The sequence below is a fragment of the Carlito syrichta genome, unplaced genomic scaffold, assembly GCF_000164805.1.
Source record: "Carlito syrichta isolate Samal-C Ts95f unplaced genomic scaffold, Tarsius_syrichta-2.0.1 Scaffold306686, whole genome shotgun sequence".
Taxonomy (NCBI): domain Eukaryota; kingdom Metazoa; phylum Chordata; class Mammalia; order Primates; family Tarsiidae; genus Carlito; species Carlito syrichta.
In genome coordinates this window covers 7694-26388 of record NW_007250782.1, presented here as the reverse complement: position 1 = coordinate 26388, position 18695 = coordinate 7694, and the positions used below count along the sequence as shown (strand labels likewise).

At 46.7% G+C, this 18695-nt stretch overlaps 1 protein-coding gene across 1 annotated transcript in view; it reads right to left on the bottom strand.

Moving 5' to 3' along the window:
• Window positions 1-18690, bottom strand: part of PDPK1 (3-phosphoinositide dependent protein kinase 1) — an 82562-nt gene extending 63872 nt beyond the window's left edge. The window contains exon 1 of the mRNA XM_021715121.1: window positions 18241-18690. The gene's annotated coding sequence lies outside the window, so the exon portion shown is untranslated. The remainder of the gene's footprint in view (window positions 1-18240) is intronic.
• Between the last annotated feature and the right edge of the window lie 5 nt (window positions 18691-18695).

The following is an 18695-nucleotide window of genomic DNA, read 5'->3' as shown; positions in this document are numbered from 1 at the left end:
GCCACTGCACTCCAGTCTGGGCGACAGAGTGAGACTCCAACTCAAAAAAAAAAGAATTTAGCTGGGTGTGGTGGCACATGCCTGTAGTTCCAGCTACTTTGAAGCCTGAGGTGGAAGGATCACCTGGGCCCAGGATGTTGAGGTTGCGGTGGTGTGAGCATGCTACTGCACTTCAGCCTGGGTGACAGAGTAAGACTCGGACTCAAAAATTAAAAAACCCTTTTACAGTGGAAAGTGATTTATTTACTCATTCCCCTGACATATTAACTGAGCACCTACCAGGAGCCAGATACCATCTGAGTCCAGGATTACAAGTGGGGACTCAAGGGTCAGCATCAGGTAGGTGAGGAGATGAGTCTAGGGGAGGAGGGCTGCCTGGCTGTTCCTCAGATCCCTCCGTGTCTTCATCTCTTTAGGAAGGATAAAATGCAAATTAAGCAAGGATTTTATATAAAGAATGAGCTGCGGAAGTTGGATGCTTCCAAAGACTCAAGATTAGTGCAGTGGGGAACAGTCTTTCAGTCCCAGGGGGAGGTCACTGTTCTCTACACACCTGATATTAGAGCAATCGCCACTATGTGAATTATTTAACTATGTCTTGGTTCTTAAGAGGCCCCCCCCACAAACCTGCTGAGGAAGAATTTAAATCCAAAATATCACCAGAATAAATAGAGCCAAAAGATTAGTCATTAGTTACTAAATTATCTAAGCACATGGACTAGCCCCGGGTCTCTAATACACAGATCTGTTCCAGATGCAAACATTGGATGCACTCCTCTTCCGCCACTCATTAGCCGTTTGACCTTGGGCAAGTTACCCCACCTTTCTGTGGCTCATATTCCTCATCTGAAAGTGAGGGAGAAGGAGCACCATCCTCCCAAGTTTGCTATGAAGATTTAATGAGTTAATCAACAAGAAGCATTTGAGCTAGCTCAGCTCTTTTACAATTAAAGACTGTAAAATAAAGTTTTCCCAGTCAAGGGTAATCAGTTCATAAAATAAGCCTATCAAGGCCAAAATGAAGTGTGTCCCCTTTCCAAATGCCATTAATTTATCTGTGAATAAAACTGCATTAAATACCTACTGTAGGCTGGACTCGGGGGCTCAGCCTGTAATCCTAGCACTGTGGGAGGCCAAGGCGAGTGGATTGCCTGTGCCCACGAGTTCGAGACCAGCCCGGGCAACTTGGCAAGACCTCATCTCTACAATAAATTTTAAAAAATTAACCGGGCGTGGTAGCACGTGCCTGTAGTTCTAGCGACTTGGAAGGTTGAGATGGAAGGATTGCTGGAGCCCAGCAGGTCAACACTGGGATGGCCATGAGTGTGCCGCTGCACTCCAGCCTGGACGACAGAGTGAGACTCCAACTCAAAAAAAAAAAAAAACCCTGTATGAGAAAGCCCAATTCTAACTTTGAGGACAAAACTATATATGAAAGCTGAGCTCCCTAACTCACAAGAGAAATCAAGATGGCAACCAGGGCCTTCTATGGTCAAGATGTTGTCGCACAGTTTAACACTTCAGCCAGCAAGGGAAAGGATCCCCAAATCAAAAAACTAAACTGCCTTTAAATGCCAGAGTGTGCTCTGTGCTCTGGAATTCTGGAAAGCACTGCAACGGGTGTACCTTGACCTCAAGCCTGTCCTCCCTGAGCTATCTCCACTCGCCCTCAGAGAAGCCTCTCATCCAGCCAGGGAAGGTGGAGGAAACTGAGACAGGGACTGCCAGGCGCTGAGGTCTAGTCCTCAAGCTCAACTGGTCTGCCAGACTCAGGGAACACTAAGTCTCTGAATTTTACTAACCCACATCTTCAACATTAACTTTCTATATCTTTCACCATGAACATACTATGAAACAATAAAATATAAGACTTATTTTTCTGGACATCAAGGCTTTACTTACTTCCTGCATTTTGGAACTGCCTAAAGGTATATTTTAAATACCATCAGTTTGATTAACATGAAAATCAGGATGCCAGTTACCCCTGAACTGGAGGGGCAGGAGATTACAATCAGGAGGGCCACTCCAGACTTCAAAGAGCCTGGTAAAATCCGATTTTTAAGTAGGGTGGTGGACACACTTGAGTTTGTTTTATTTTCATTCTTTACACTCTCTACATAGTATGTACACCTAGCCGGGCTCGGTGGCTCAGCCTGTTATCCCGTGCCTTTGGGAGGCTGAGGTGAGTGGATTGCCTGAGCCCGCGGGTTCGAGACCCGCCTGGGCAGGCGAGACCTCAACTCTACAATAAATAAAAAAAAAAAAAAAATTAGCCAGGCGTGGTAGCGCGCGCCTGTAATTCCAGCTACTCGGAAGGCTGAGGCGGAAGGATCGCCGGAGCCCAGGAGGTCGAGGCTGCAGTGGCTGGGAGCGGCCACTGCACTCCAGTCTGGGCAACAGAGTGAGACTCCAACTCAAAAAATAAAAATAAAATAATAAAATAAAATAAAAATAGTATGTACACCCCTTATAGGCACAATTTTAAATGCTATTTTTCTCTATTTCTAAAAATAACATTTATTAGGTGCTTACTATTTGCCACGCACTCTTCTGAGAATTTTACTTGTATTATCACGGTTAGTCCTCAAAACCACTCTGAGAGGTAAGTACAATTAGCATCTTTTTTATACAGATAGAAATGCTGAGGCATAGAGCATGTCTTTGTCCACAGTCACATACTCAGCAGTGAAGCCACATGCAATTGGGAAGCAGAATTCAACTACAGAGTCAGCACTCTAAATCCATCTGAGGCTGACATATGTCAGCCAGTGAACCAGGAGATGGGGCCTGAACTGGTAGCATCTAGGCCTTAAGACCTTGTCAGACCTTAGGCCTATACCCTTCTGATCTGGCCAACTCCCCTGCACAGACTGTAGCTGAACCACTCAGAAATTCAAACTAAGGTTTATATTATAAAAAATATTGATTAACAAGGCAGGAGGATCGCTTGAGGCTAGGAGTTTGAGACCAATCTGGGCAACACAGAGTAAGGCCCCCATCTCTACAAAAAATTTTTAAAATTAGCTGGACGTGGTGGTACGTGCATGTAGTCCTGGCTACTTGAGAGGCTGAGGTGAGAAGATCGCTTGAGCCCAGGAGTTCAAGGTTACAGTGAACAATGATCACACCACTACACTCCAAGCTGGGCAACAGAGGGAGACCCTGTCTCTAAAAAAAAAAACAAAAAAAAACCAAATAAGGCAGGCAGGGTGGCTCACACCTGTAATCCCAGCACTTTGGCGGAGGCAAGAGGAATGCCTGAGTCCAGCAGTTCAAGACCAACCTGGGCAACTTGGTGAGACCTCATCTCCACAATAAATCAAAAAATTAGCTGGGCGTGGTGGCACGTGCCTGTAGTTCCAGTTACTTGGAAGGCTGAGGCAGAAAGATTGCCTGAACACAACAGGTCGAGGCTGTGGTAGCTGTGAGCATGCCACTACACTCCAGCCTGGGTGACAGAGTGAAACTAACTCAAAAAAAACAAAACAAAACAAGATAAACTAAAAATTTTCTTTAAGAAATGACTCCTAACAACTGGAAACAACCTATATAAACATCCAAGAACAAAACAATGGCTCACCTATAGAAACAAGTACGAGCCACTGGAAGTGGTTTGTTGAAGAAATGCTTAATTAGCTGGGTGTGGTGGCGCACATCTGTGGTTCCAACTACTTGGAAGGCTGAGGGAGGCAGAAGGATTACCTGAGCCCAGCAGGTCAAGGCTGCAGTGGCTGTGAGCGTGCCACTGCACTACAGCCAGGGTGACAGAGTGAGACTCCAACTCAAAAAAAAGGAAGAAACCTCAGACAACATAACAGCCCACCCTCCAGGCAAAGGTCTAAGGACAATGAACAAGGATGCACAGCTTCACCTGACCACAGACTTTCACAAAGGCCTGGTGATACAAATCTATCCTCCCACCTGCCCAGAAAGCTCAAAGAGAGTTCGAAGAGGCAATGCAGATCAGCTCACAACCTCCAAGTCCTCCCAAGGGACACACCCTGACGAGAAACCAGTTCCACTCTGCTGGGACATCTGTCCCTGCAGAGTGTCCCAGGAACAACCATGGCTACAGAAGTGGTCAGAGCACAGAGGTGCCTAGACTCTATGCCGACTCTGACCCTATAAATAAGTCCAAAGCCCTTCAGGACCCAAGTGTCTCCATCTGGAAATTGGAAGGATCCAACTAAGTTGGTGAACACAAAGATCCCTTCCAAAATTAAAATACTACAATCTACAACACAAAAACTGCAAATGTCAGAGAACAGAGCGGGATCATAGACTTTATTTTAGTAAAATAAAACTAATTTTGCCAAGCACGGTGGTACATGCCTGTAATTCCAGTTACTCAGGAGGCTGGGACAGGAGGATCGCTTGAGTTCAGGAGTTCAAGCCAGTCTGGATAACATAGCAAGATTTCATCTCTTTAAAAAAGAAAAAAAGTATTTTCACCTTATACTTGATTCATAAAAACTATAAAAAAGCTGGGCTCGGTGGCTCAGCCTGTAATCCCGCGCCTTTGGGAGGCTGAGGTGAGTGGATTGCCTGAGCCCACGGGTTTGAGACCCGCCTGGGCAACTTGGCAAGACCTCATCTCTACAATAAATCAAAAATTAGCCGGGTGTGGTAGTGTGTGCCTGTAGTTCCCGCTGCTTGTAAGGTTGAGGTGGAAGGATCGCTGGAGCCCAGCAGGTCAAGGCTGTGGTGGCCGGGAGTGGCCACTGCACTCTCCAGTCTGAGTGACAGAGTGAGACTCCAACTCAAAAAACAAAACAAAACAAAACTATAAAAACAATGTATAGAGCCCAGGAGTTCTAAAATACAAGCAATGGTTTTAAACAAACAAACCAAAAATAGCAAAACTAATTTTGTTTAACATTACTGGTGTTAAGTCATGTGACTATCATGTACCCCTGACATGATGAGATGCACTAAGGGTACCTCACCTCTGTGGGTTCTTCGTAACCACATAACCTATCTAATCTACAAGAGAAGTCGAACAAACTCAAACTGAGAGACATTTTACAAAATACCTGGCCAGCACTCTTCAAAAGTATCAAAGTCATGAAAAATAAGGAAGGACTGAGAAACTGTCATAGATCAGAGGAGACTAGGGAGACATGATGACTAAATGCAATCCTGGAACAGAAAGAGGACATTAGGAGGGAAACGGACAAAATCCAAAACAGGACTGTAGTTCTGTGAGTAATGTGGTGCCAATGTGAATGTCAATTTTGACAGATGAATCAGAGTTATGTAAAATGTTCACATTAGGAGATGCTGTGTGGGGGCATTATGGGAACTCTGTGTTGTCTGCAACTTTTCTACATATCTAAAAGTATTCCAAGATAAAGTTTATTTTAAAAATAATTTTGTTTGCAGGCTATTTTAATAGCTTCGAGTAAACTCACAGGATCTGAAAACATCCTGTGTCATTAAAAACCTGACGCGACCAGGCTCAGTGGCTTAGCCTGCAATCCCAGCACTTTGGGAGGTTGAGGCGAGTGGACTGCCTGAGCCCTTAGGTTCAAGACCAGCCTGGGCAACTTGGCAAAACCTCGTCTCTACAATAATTCAAAAATTAGCCGGGTGTGGCAGCATGTACCTGTAATTCCAGCTACTTGGAAGGCTGAGAGGGAAGGATCACCAGAGCCCAGGAGGTTGACGCCGGACCAGCCTGGGCAATGGAGTGGGACTTCAACTAAAAAAAAAAACCAAAAATCTGTTGCACACTCCAGCCTGGGTGACAGAGTGAGACTCCAACTCAAAAAAAAAACAAAAAACAAAAAAAACCTGACACACAGTCAGTGCTGAACACATTTGAAAAATGGGCTAGACGCAGTGGCTCAAGCCTGTAATCCCAGCACTTTGGGAGGCCAAGGTGGGAGGACTGCCTGAGCTCAGGGGTTCGAGACCAGCCTGGGCAACTTGGTGAGACCTTGTCTCTACAGTAAATAAAATAAATAAATAAGCCGGGTGTAGTAGCACGTGCCTGTAGTTCCAGCTACTTGGAAGGCTGAGGCAGAAGGATCGCCTGAGCCCAGCAGGTTGAGGCTGCAGTGGCTGTGAGCGTGCCACTACCCTCCAGCCTGGGCAACAGAGTGAGATTCCTACTCAAAAAAAAAAAAAAAAAGGCATCATTTGGATCATGAGAAATTTTTGGAATGAAAATAAAATGCATTCACAAATAAAGTCCATATTTAGATACACATTTTAAAAACTACATGTCTGATAATAACCAGCTATGTACATACAATCAGTAGAAGACTATAATTTTGACCAATGAGAAAAAAACCTATGAGAGAAAAATGTCAAATTTCAGGAAGAAAAAATGAGTTAACAATGGAAAAAGCAGGCAGTCAATGCTGTGAACTTCTGAGATTGCACTCTGAGGGAACAGAGTGAGTTCCAGCTGGGAAAAAGGCACCGCAGCCAAGTGTTCCCCCTCAAGGAAGCACTCCCAGGAATGACATGACCTGGAAACACGCAGCTGTCAAGCTACTGAGCTTGCTAAGGATATTAGCTTGCTCACCAACCAGCTTCCCCAGGGTCTGGCTGCTGTGGCTCTCCAGATCGAATCTTCCTAAGCACATGGTGAGCAAAACCAGTACTCGGGCAATTCTCTGGAAGACTGGTCTATCCCCATCATTTCCCACAGAAGTCTGGTGGGACTGTGTGCTGTGTACTGGCCAGTGTCAGCACACAGTAGGTCTAACGGGCAATTTACCCTGCCCTACTCCGGGGCATGGGGGTGGGAAGGGTGTGGTCCTCACTCACTCAACACTCACTCACGAGCACCCTGCATGGATGCGCAGCGGGAAACCCAGAGAGGTGGGCTGTCTGAACCCTGAGTGCCAGGGTCTCCCAGGACCACCAGCCATATCACTCCTGGGAACACAGTGGTGGCTCACCTATGGAGCACACATCCCTCTTGCCACCACGGGACACCTTATATATTAGAGCAAAGTCTTTTCCTAGGAAAAACCCTCTCAGACCTTGTCCAAGCAGCAAAGAGACCACCAGAGCAGGGCCCCTTCCTCAGGAGGGAAATGCAGCTTTGAATCGGAAGCGTCACTGGCATGATCCAGGATCTTCAGGGAAAGAATCCTCCTCCTCAGGGTGACTGCCTTGGCATCTCAATTCTCAGGCAAGGCTCTCCTACAGGCTTGGAATTCAGGAACTGGCCATGTAAAGACAATGGCCCAGGCAGGCCTCACCTATCACAGGAACATGGCTAACAAAGAGAGCCTTAGCACAGAACAGTGCATGCTTGCCACTAATTTCAGCTAATCCAGATTTAATTCAACATTTGATTGTCAAAACTTCCCAGGAAGAAACCAGGTGTGTTGGCACACACCTGTAGTCCCAGCTATTCAGGAGGCTGAAGCAAGAAGATTGCTTAAATCCAGGAGTTCAAATCCAGCCTGGGCAACATAGTGAGACCCTCCCTCCACCATTTCCAAAAAACAAAAAATTTCCAAGGAAACCTTTTAGTATACAAAGGAACCAATGACTTTGAAATATAGCCTTCCAAGGGTCAGGTAGGTCCTGATGAATGAAACGAAAAAAATCTAGATGATAGAGAAGTGTAAGAGTAACTACACCATCTAATGGACTCAGGATTCAATTGTTAGACCCCTTCAGCCAGGCTGTGGCTTCCAAAACAACAGGCCCAGGCCACCTGGTCACTCCTCACCTCTGTAAGAGAAGTTGCAAAGACTCATGTGGACACACCTCACACAAGCACCATATAACACCAGCGCTAGCATTAGTGGCAAATAACACATCCCTCTAAACCCTAGAAGTCAGGCTGTGAAGCACTGTCCACAAAGGGCATGCGCCCTCACATCTGGACAACAGCCAAGTTCTAGACGGGCTCACATGGGAATGACAACGGGGGGCAATCAGCCAGCCACTGAATTCTTTCACACCAGAGGTCTTTCCTCAGTCAGGAACACCGGAACCAGACACCTTTTGCTTCAAAGACAGATTCACAATATCATGGGAACTTGAAGCTATTTTAACTTTAAATTTCGATATAACCAAATGTTCTCTTGTTTGGTTACACAAACAACACCTCTCTTTCCAAAGGTAAGAATTTCAAGGACAGGCTAAGAAGACCAACCCTAACCTTTCCTTAATGTACGATCTTCAATAACATCCCACACCCTGTCCAGATCCAATGTGCCAATGCAGCTTTGCACTGATAATAAATAAGTTGTGACTGGTAAACATGCTCAGTATAAATATTAGTATATTCTGACAAAATATATTAATAAACAAAGGGAGAGCATAACTCCCCAATGCTTATGAGGGGGCTACACATCATGCCTTTCTTCCAAAGGACAGTATGAAAAGGCAGGGAGCAAGGAGTCACTTCACAGTGGAGAAACCTGACAAACGATGCCCCAGCCAAGTAACTGAGGTCAACATCAACGGTAATACAACATTCTGATGGCAGGAGCCTGGATGTGACGTGATGAAAACAACATTGTACTTGTGTACTTTTCCTCTCAAGAACCCATAATCCCAGTCTAACCATGAGGAAAAGATGAGGCAAAGCCCACCTGAGGGACATTCTACACTATACCCAACCAGCACTTCTCAAAACTGTCAAGGTCATCAAAAAACAAGTCAGAGAAAACGTCACAGTCAAGAGGAGCCTAAGATGACATGATGACTAAATGCCATGTGAGATTCTGGAACAGAAGGACATTAGATTAAAACTAAGAAATTCTGAATAATGATGGACTTTGGTTTACTATGCATTAGCATTGGCTCAGGCTGAGTGCAGTGGTACATGCCTATAATCCCAGCACTTTGGAAGGCCGAGGAGTTTGAGACCAACCTAGGCAACACAGCAAGACCTCATCTTTACAAAAAACTTAAAAAATTAAAAAAAAAAAAAATAGGCCGGGTATGGTAGCAAAGGCCTAAGGACCCAGCTACTCAGGAGGCTGAAGCATAAGAATCATCAGAGGCTTCAGTGAGTTGTGATCATGCTATTGCACTCCAGTCTGAGTGACAGAGTGAAACCTTTGACTCAAGAAAAAAAACTGGTTCATTCTTGTAACAAAAGCAGAATACTAATTTAAGATGTTTGTAACAAAGGAAACTGGGACACAGTGCAGGGTATTTGGCAACTCTCTGTATTATCTTTTCAATTGTTCCATAAATCTAAAATGATTCTGAAACAAAGTCTATTAAAAAAAAAAAAGGTCTGGCGTGGTAGCTCACGCCTATAATCCCAGCACTTTGGGAGGCCGAGGTGAGAGGATTGCCTGAGCCCACCGGTTTGAGTTCAGCCTAGGCAACTTGGTGAGCTCTCATCTCTACAATAAATCAAAATATATAAGCTGGGCGTGGTAGCACACACCCGTAGTTCCAGCTACATGGAAGGCTGAGGCAGAAGGATTGCCTGAGCCCATCAGGTCGAGGCTGCAGTGGCTGTGAGCGTACCACTACACTCTAGCCTGGGCAACAAGTGAGACTACTCCAACTCAAAAAAAAAAAAAAAAAAGGAATTAAGAAACATCCTCTAGCGCATTATCTCCTAAGCAGGATTCCTGACATAAACATTTAGCCTGATCTAAATCTAATGAGGAAACAATGAGACAAATCCAGACTGTGGGGCAGTCTATAAGATAACTAGCCTTGTATTTTTAAAAATCCCATGTTTGAACAACAACAAAAAAAAAGGCAAGGGAACTGTTCTAGATTAAAGGAAACTACAGAGACATACAAATGCAAGTGAGTAATTTTTGAATAAATCCTGGCTATTAATAAAAAGTAGCTAGCTGGGCATGGTGGTACACACCTGTAATCTTAGCTACTCAGGAAGCAGAGGTGGGATGACTGCTCAAAACCCAGAACTGGAGACCATCCTGAGCAACAAAGTGAGACCCCATCACTAATTTAAAAAATAAAATAAGGCTGGGTGCAGTGAATAGTCCGTAATCCCAGCACTTTGGGAGGGGAAGGCAGGAGGATCACTTGAGCCCAGGAGTTAAGAGACCAGCCTAAGGCAGGTGGCACACGCCTGTATTTCCAGCTAAGACTGAGGTGGAAGGATTGCCTGAGCCCAGTAGACTGAGGCTGCGGTGGCTGTGAGCATGCCACTGCATTCCTGCCTGGGTGACAGAGTAAGACTCCTACTCAAAACAAACAAACAAAAAAAGAGACCAGACTAGGCAACACAGCAAGACCTCATCCCTACAAAAAATTAGCCAGGCATGGTGGTGCACACCTGTGCTCCCAGCTACTTGAGAGGTGAAGTGGAAGAATTACCTGAGCCCAGGAGGTTGAGGCTGCAGTGAGCCGGGATTGTGCCACTGCACTCCACCCAGCCTAGGCTACTCAAAAAAGGAAGGCAGCTAAAAAGAGGGTTTGGGGTACCACTGTGAAAACTATATGTGGCCTGTGTGCTAGATAATGCTTTGCCAGTGCTGTCTCAGGTATGATGATGAAGATGAGGCAGAATAGGAGACAACCCTTGTACTCAGAATGCACCTGGAGAAGGAGTCTGGAGTAAAATGCTGTTATGTCTGTGACTTACTTTCAAATAATAAAAAGGATAGGGAAAAAAAAATGTATGGAGTTAGGAGGGGAATGTACATAGGCAAATATGGAAAAAATTAACAACTGGTTGAATCTAGGTGAAGGAACTATGGTCACTAATTGTACTATGATCTTTTTTTTGAGTCGGTGTCTCACTCTGTCATCCAGGCTGAAGTGCAGTGGCACGCTCACGGCCACAACAGCCTCGAACCGCTGGACTCAGGCGATATTCCCAAGTAGCTGGAACTACAGACGTGTATCACCACACCCAACTAATTTTTTTGATTTATTGTAGAGACGAGGTCTCACCATGCTGCCCCTGATGACCCACACAGCTTCTAGCTGGCGTCCCCCAACTAGAGTCATCTTTGCAATCCTATCGCCTCAGCCTCCCAAAATGCTAGGATTACAGGTGTGACCCACCATGCCTGGCTGTACTATGCTTTCAACGCTTTACTTTTGAAATTTTTCAAAATAAAATCGAGGGGAGAAAGAATCACCCTCAGTTCGGTAAGCTCCAGGAGGGCAGGGGCCAGTCCTACCACTGTTGTCCTCACTATTAGCTGAATATCTGTTCTCATCCTACCAGCCCAACTAAACACTGCTAATGTTTCTGCTAAAACCTCCTTCCAGACTTTTTTCTGGGCCTTAGAAAAGCTACGCTGGGCATGCTGCTTTGCAACCAGGTCTTTTCACTGAGAAACAGGAAAGTAGTGGCCCTCCCTATCCATAGGTTCCACATCTGTGGATTCAACCAACAGTGGATGGAAAATAGAATGGGGGAGGAAGGAACTGTGTCTGTACTGAATACATACAGACTTTTTTGTCCTTGTTCCCTGACAATGCAGTATAACAACGATTTACCTACATTTACATTGCATTAGCTATTTTAAGTACTCTAGAGATGATTTAGAATATATGAGAGGATGTGCATAGGGTACATACAATTACTATACCATTTTATATCAGGGACTTGAGCATCTGCGAATTTTGATATCCAAGGGAGGTTCTCAAGCCAAACCCCACAGATACGGACATACATGAACTCACCACAATGTTCTCAACCAATCTCTAGCTGAGGGGAATTCAGAATATTTCCAATTCTCCTATATTTCAGAGTTGTGATAAATATCCCAGTAGCAAAATCTCTGCACACATCTTATTTTCTGGGCTTAAATTCCCAGAACCTGAATCAAACATCCTCTTTGAATATACACTGGTGACTTAAGCTCCACCTCAGCAAGAGCGGGAACTCGCCATACCATTTGTGATGAGCTCCTGCTCCTTTCTTCAATGCTAGGTACTGGCCGGGCACGGTGGCTCGGTTGTAATCCCAGCACTTTGAGAGGCAGAGGCAAGAGGACTGCTGAGCCAGTGGGTTCGAGACCAGCCTGGGCAACTTGGTAAGACCTGGCCTCTACAATAAATCATAAAAACTAGCCAGGCGTGGTAGTGTGTGTCTGTAGTTCCAGCTACCCAGAAGGTTGAGGCAGAAGGACCGCCTAAGTCCAGCAGATCGAGGCTGCGGTGGCCGTGAACATGCCACTGAACTCCAGCCTGGACAAGAGGGAGACTCCAACTCAAAAAATAAAAAAATTAAAACTAGGGCAACCCCCTCGGGTCTCCTCCCCTGTGGGAGCTTTTCTGTTCTCTCAATAAATCCTACTTTCAAAAAAAATATTAAATTAAATTTTTTTTTTAAATGCTAAGTATGGCCATTTTCACTTATTATTCTAGCAAAATAGTCTTTTTTTAGATTGTGGAAATATAAAAATAACATAATATTTACTGTTTTAACCAGTGGTATTAATTACATACACACTGTTGTACAATCTGATAAGGTGTTTTTAAAGTTGTCTACTTTTTAAAAGTTTTTATTGTAATATGATATACATACAGAAAAAACAATCTTCCTCTTTTGATTTTATTTTATTTATTTGAGTCAGAGTCTTACTCTGCCACCCAGGCTGGAGTGTAGCAGCATGCTCACACGATCACCCAGCATCAACCTGCTAAGTTCAGGCGGTCTTTCCACCTCAGCCTTTCAAGTAGTCGAAACTACAGGCACGCGCTACCATGCCCAGTTAATTTTTTTGATATACTGTAGAGACAAGGTCTCATCAAGTTGCCCAGGCTGGTCTCAAACCCCTGGGCTCAGCAATCCTCTCGCCTCGGCCTCCCAAAGTGCTAGGATTATAGGCTTGAGCCACTGTGCCCAGGACCTCCCCTTTTAAAATCTTATTTCCATGGATAATGAACAGGCGGAACAAGGGTCCATGTTTTTAACCATCTGACTTGGTCATTTGGAATGTCTTCACATTTGGCATTACACAGGCAACAATTTATGGTAAAGCCCTGCCCCTTTCAAACATACACAGCTCTGAACCAGGGGAGTCAGAACCTACATGTAGGATTCAGACACGTCTACTCAGGAGGCTGAAGGATGAGGATCACTTCAGCCTAGGAGTCTGAGGCTGTGGTGAGTTATGATTGTACCACTGTACTCCAGTGTGGATAACAGCAGAGTGAGACACTAAATAAAAAATAAAAAGCAAGAGACAGGTAAGTGTGAGCCCAATATGCCACAGGAAGCCCAGATATGAGATCCATGAGAAGAAAGCATGAAAAAGAGTAACAGAAGTCACCTAGAGACCCCAGGCTCTGAAAGACAAGGAGGGAACAGGCGCAGAACCTGTGTTGGAGAAAGAGAGCATGGAAAACATCACAGATTTTGGTGCAGACGAAAAGACCTGGGGAAGGGACAGCCACCAAAAAGCGAGTTGGTCAGAAAACACTGTACAGCCACAGGGGGTTCCTCTTCGGGCAAACAGGGAGAGCTTGAAAGAGACCAGACCCATGTGAACACAGAAGCCGCAAGTATCCTTGGCACGCTCCTGGATCATGCAGGCTGGAAAGAGGCTGTTGCAGGGCCCCTGACACATGGAGGAGGACCAAAGCAACAGGCCAGGTGATGAGAGTGAGAAGCAGGAGTGCTGGCACCTGGGGATCCAGTCAGTAAGTCCTTAGAGCCCCCTCACCAGAAAGGGGGAAGCGGGAAGTCCATGCAACGGCCAGGGTGGGGAGTGCCGAGAGTGCAGCATCTGCAGCATGCTCCTACAGAGGTGACGGCCTCCCTCAGTGCCTCTCCTGGAGGGACAGCAGCCACTGAGGCCGCTGCACTAAATACCCTGCTGAGGCAGTGACAAGGAGCAGGCACCACATGTGAGACTGGGCTCAGAAACAAGGTCTGGAAGGTGTAATGACCCTTGCAGGCCCTGTCCCACCTCCCATCTCCCACTCCCCCACAACCCCTGTCTCCTGGAATCATGAAGGGAGAACTGGCAAGTGAACACAAGGCCCTTTCCCACAATCCAAGCACCTGATGAGAACCTCGGTGTGGCGTCACATCTTCCCTACAAATCTTTTTTTTTTTTCTTTTTGAGTTGGAGTCTCACTCTGTCGCCCAGACTGGAGTGCAGTGGCCGCTCCCAGCCACCGCAGCCTCACCTACTGGGCTCTGGCGATCCTTCCGCCTCAGCCTTCCGAGTAGCCGGAATTACAAGCATGTGCTACCAGGCCCGGCTGATTTTTTGATTTATTGTAGAGATGAGGTCTCGCTGCCCAGGCGGGTCTCAAACCCGCGGGCTCAGGCAATCCACTTACCTCAGCCTCCCAAAGGCATGGGATTACAGGCTGAGCCACCGAGTCGCTTTCCCTACAAATCTTATCAGCCTTCTCTGACAGCATTCAATACCCGCTGTCACTTTGAGCTACAACTCCTCCCTACTGCAGTAAAATTAATTCCAAAAGGGGAAAAAAACAGGTTGAAGAACAGGACTTTAACAATACATTTATTGTAAAAACGAAGTCTTTAGCCAGATGCATTCTGACTGGCATACTGCTGAGACACAGCCTATGCTGAGACACTCACAGCCTCTCACCAGCCCTCACCAGCGTGGGCAGACCTGCTACCAGCTCCACAAACATGTAGAAGATGCAGACATCTGGAACCAACATTCCTGGCATCCAGACATACCTTCAGACCAAGTTTTTAAATATTTCAATTCCCACAGGCTGCAAGCTGATTTGAAACACAGATTGAGCTATTTTCTAGCACGGTGGCTGGTTCAGAGGGCACCTGATTCCGTCTGTGGCATGAAGTTACGGAGTCATGCAGTACTATATGCCAACTTCATCAGGCCACACAGCAAACTCCACCTGGAAACCACACACCTGTTTGCACTGCAGGAAGCTGTGTGCTCAACAGTGGGATGCTTATGTCAGAGTCGTCCACCTTCTTCATTCACAGAAACTGCAGTACTGTCAATTCTAGATCCTGTGGGCCTCTGTATAATCCAACTATTTAAACAGAAACCAGAACCAACTACACTGATAAGGGATTTGAAGCTCAGAAAAGTCAGTCCTTTAACATGAGCAAAGTATCTCTCTCATTATATTCAAAATGATTTGGGCCAGTGCAGTGGCTCACACCTGTTCTGAGCATTTTGGGAGGCAGAGGCGAGAGGACTCACTGAGCTAGGGGGTTCAAGACCAGCTCGGGGAATTTGGCAAGACTTCGTCTCTACATCAAAAAAGTAACCAGTCATGGCAGTGCGGGTCAAGCAGTTCCAGCTACTTGGAAAGTGGAGGTGGAAGGATCGCCTGAGCCTAGCAGGTCAAGGCTACAGTGGCCACGAACGTGGCACTCCTGCCTGGGCGACAGAGTGAGACTCTGACTAAAAAAAAAAAAAAAAAAAAAGACTTGAAATAAAAGTTCCAGTTTAAGCATCAGGAAAGGTTTCTAGACTAAGAGAATGGAAACAGACTTTGTGCAACTATATAAATGCAACCAATCTCAGGCATAGAAAATTACCCCAACAGCCATGATGAACCCAAACAAGCTTTTCTCCTCTCTAAGAGAGAAAAGAAGACTTCAGAACATATTGCCCATTACTCTTTGAGAAAATGTACCCTGCCTGTAATCTAACAGCTAAGCGATGGAACATACAACCTATTCTCAATATTCAAATAATTTTTTTAAGGGTCCAGCACCTCTCTGAGCAAGTGAAGGATGCAACCCAGTTACAGGAGAACGCATAGCTGAAAAGACCAGAGCGATGCTTGTCTAAAACTTAAGAGTTTCCACACCAGCACTTCCTCCTCAGTCAACCGCCCTTTGAACCTGCCTTCCAAACAACTGTGCTTTGCACCCCTATGGCCACCTGTCACCGCAGGCAGGCACAGAGCACACACACCTGCTGACGGAGTCTTTTCTGTACCCAGCGCGTCTCTGCAGCAACTTCTCACAGTCTGCAGTGCCACATGGAATCCTGTCTTTCCATTTCCACAAAAGCTACTCCTTGAAACTGGAAAGTGTCATGCTAGTGACCACTCTCCTCCAAACACATCCTCTCAGAAGGGACTGGACACGCCCCATCATCTCTTCAGCGCTTCCCAGTTCATCACTGCTTGCCCAATTCTGACCCCACCAGGGTCAATCAGCTGCCCAAAGCACCCAAATCCTGGCTCAGGGACTCAGGAGACAAAAGCACAGATTGAAAGGGGGGACATACCCTGTTCTTCCTCAAAACTGTGCCGATGCAGCCTACAAGCTACGATCCTGCCTTGAAGAGCAGCCCTAAGCCTCTCTCCAGGCCCCACATCTCTATACATGTCAAGAGAGCAGAACAAACCTACACTGCACCTTTTACTAGTATCAGGACCTCACCTCACCAGGTCTGGACTAAGCTTGGTACCGGTTGTTGGGGTATCGCTGGGAATAGAAATATATAATGCTGCATACCAGCTCCTCATGAGGAGGAACTCCCCACGAGCCAGTGGAAATTGGAGGCCACTTCTCTCCATGCTCTCTGCTTCTCCCACTGCCTTTCCCTAAAACCCCTGCAAAAGACAGAGCTGCCAGAGAGAATACAGGGAGCCACTGTGCCGAATCTAATTCTACCTTTATACAATTGTTACATGATCCTTTTCCCAAAGGAGGATCCCAAGCCTCACCCATCCAAAGTACCCACCTCCAAACAAGGCAGAACCAGAAGCAGGAAGCTGAAACAGGCCCCAGGGATCACAAAGTTCAGCCACCTGGCTAAAAAAAAAATGTGTGCCATATGAAGACATCCTTCCACATGAAGAAGTTCCTCCTGCCTCTGACACAGCATAGTCAAAACATTCAGGTCCAATCCTGGGAAGACATCCTGGGCAGTGGCACGGAGGGCTCCTTACACTAAGCACTGGGCTGAGCTACCCAGTAGACACTCCCTCAGGGGTTCAGGGGCAGGGTGACATTGGGGTCTCTGCCAAATTGCACCCTAATATTTACAAGGCAGATACTATCCTCTCTGCACATCAGTTTCCGCATCTGTAAAATGGGAACGACATCCCCCTCCAATGCAGTGTGAAGGCACATAAAACGCCTGCCTTTAAGTAAGTGAGCTCAATAAATGGCACTTGTAGTTTGGGGCCCACTTAGCATCACACTTGGCTAGGCCACTTGTCCACCTTCACACTTGCACTGCCATAGGTTTATAAAGAGACATGGGATGTTACTACCATATGTTTGTAAAGAGATGTGGGACGTTAAAAATTGGGATGGGGGCTTATCATACAATGCCTGCGTGCCATTTCAAAGTCCAGATGCAAACCCACGTCAACCCTGACAGTCTAACCATTATCAGGTGAAAATTCAGTATTGGGGCCATCTCTGTCATTAATGACAGGAAATACAGCATTTTCTCACATATGCACACGTGAGGGAACATAGCTGACAAAGATGCCAAAGCCTAGTTCCTCCCACTTCCTATTCCCTATTCCATAAGGCATTCATGCTCACTGGATTACAGTGTTTTTGCACCCAAAAGCTGCCTATGTGAAGAAAACTGCAGACATCAAACGACCATTGTATATGACTGCAAGAGATAATGTGCTCTCTTCCTCTTTCCCCAGGCGCCGTCAAACAACACACCATGCACTGCCACAGCATCACTGTATTTGCACTGTAAGTGCACTTCATAAACTTCACTGTGCCTGTCGGCCCAGCCTCCGCTGAGATTCGCCAAGCAGCCTGCTTAGTGTTTCTGCCTGTTAGTCCAGGCACTCAGGGTAGGGCCACGAGTGCTTCAATAGTCAAACGCATGCCTTTCGCCGTTTTTCTTAACTAAACAGTTCCCCTCCTCCGAAGCTCTGGACCTCTACAAAGCAGGGTCCAAACCTGAAGCCCACGAACGAGCTGTAGACGGCTTAAGGGCCTCCTGAAGTAGTTACAAAATTCAGTGAAGCTGTGCACTTTTCTCAGACGGGGGCTCGTACCATTCCTCAGACGCTCAAAGGGACTCATGACCCCCCCCCCCACGCGAAAAGATTGAGACCGCTCCCAAAAAGGTACATCCCGAAAGATAAGGGCTCAGGTAAATCCCTTGGGTCTTCATTCAAGGGAGATGCCTTTCAAACCAAATTGTGATTTCAGCTGTCCAGACTTCTCCCTTCACTATCATACGATGCATACATTTTTAAACCAGCCTCCCAAGACTCCAGAGCTCACCGAAGGAAACAGAACACCAGGAATACTCTTAGCAGCAGAGAGAAACAGAAGCGCCAGCGACACTCTGCGCAAAGCACTGAACCCAACAAGTGGTTTGTCTCGGTCTTTTCCCCTGAAATCCGTCCTACCTGCCAAGCTCGCTTTGCCCGTGGCGATGCCTTCAAGCCCGGCCTCCCAGGCCTCCCACAACCGAGTCATAGGCAGGAAAAGCACCCAAACGTCCCTCGCCGGGCGCGACAACAGAGTTCACTAGATCGCTCCGAGCGAGACTTCGGAAACGAAGGCCGCGAGCGCCAGGTGCCCTGGGCAGGAACGCGCACCTCCCGCTGCTCCTGCAGGCGGAAGCGCCAGGACTCGGTTCCAGGCGAAGGCCCAGAACGGTTCCTCCACACAGAGACCCGAAAGGCAACCGGGGAGGCCCGGCTCCAGGCTGCGCCGCGCCGAAAACAAACTTTCCAGGCACTTTCACCCGGCCTGGCAGGATGACACCTCCCCGGCCTCCCCCGCTCTCCGCGCGTTTGTCAGCGCCCCCGGCCGGGCCGGCGCCCGCAGCAGCCCGAGCCCGGACTCCCCGCCGCGGTTG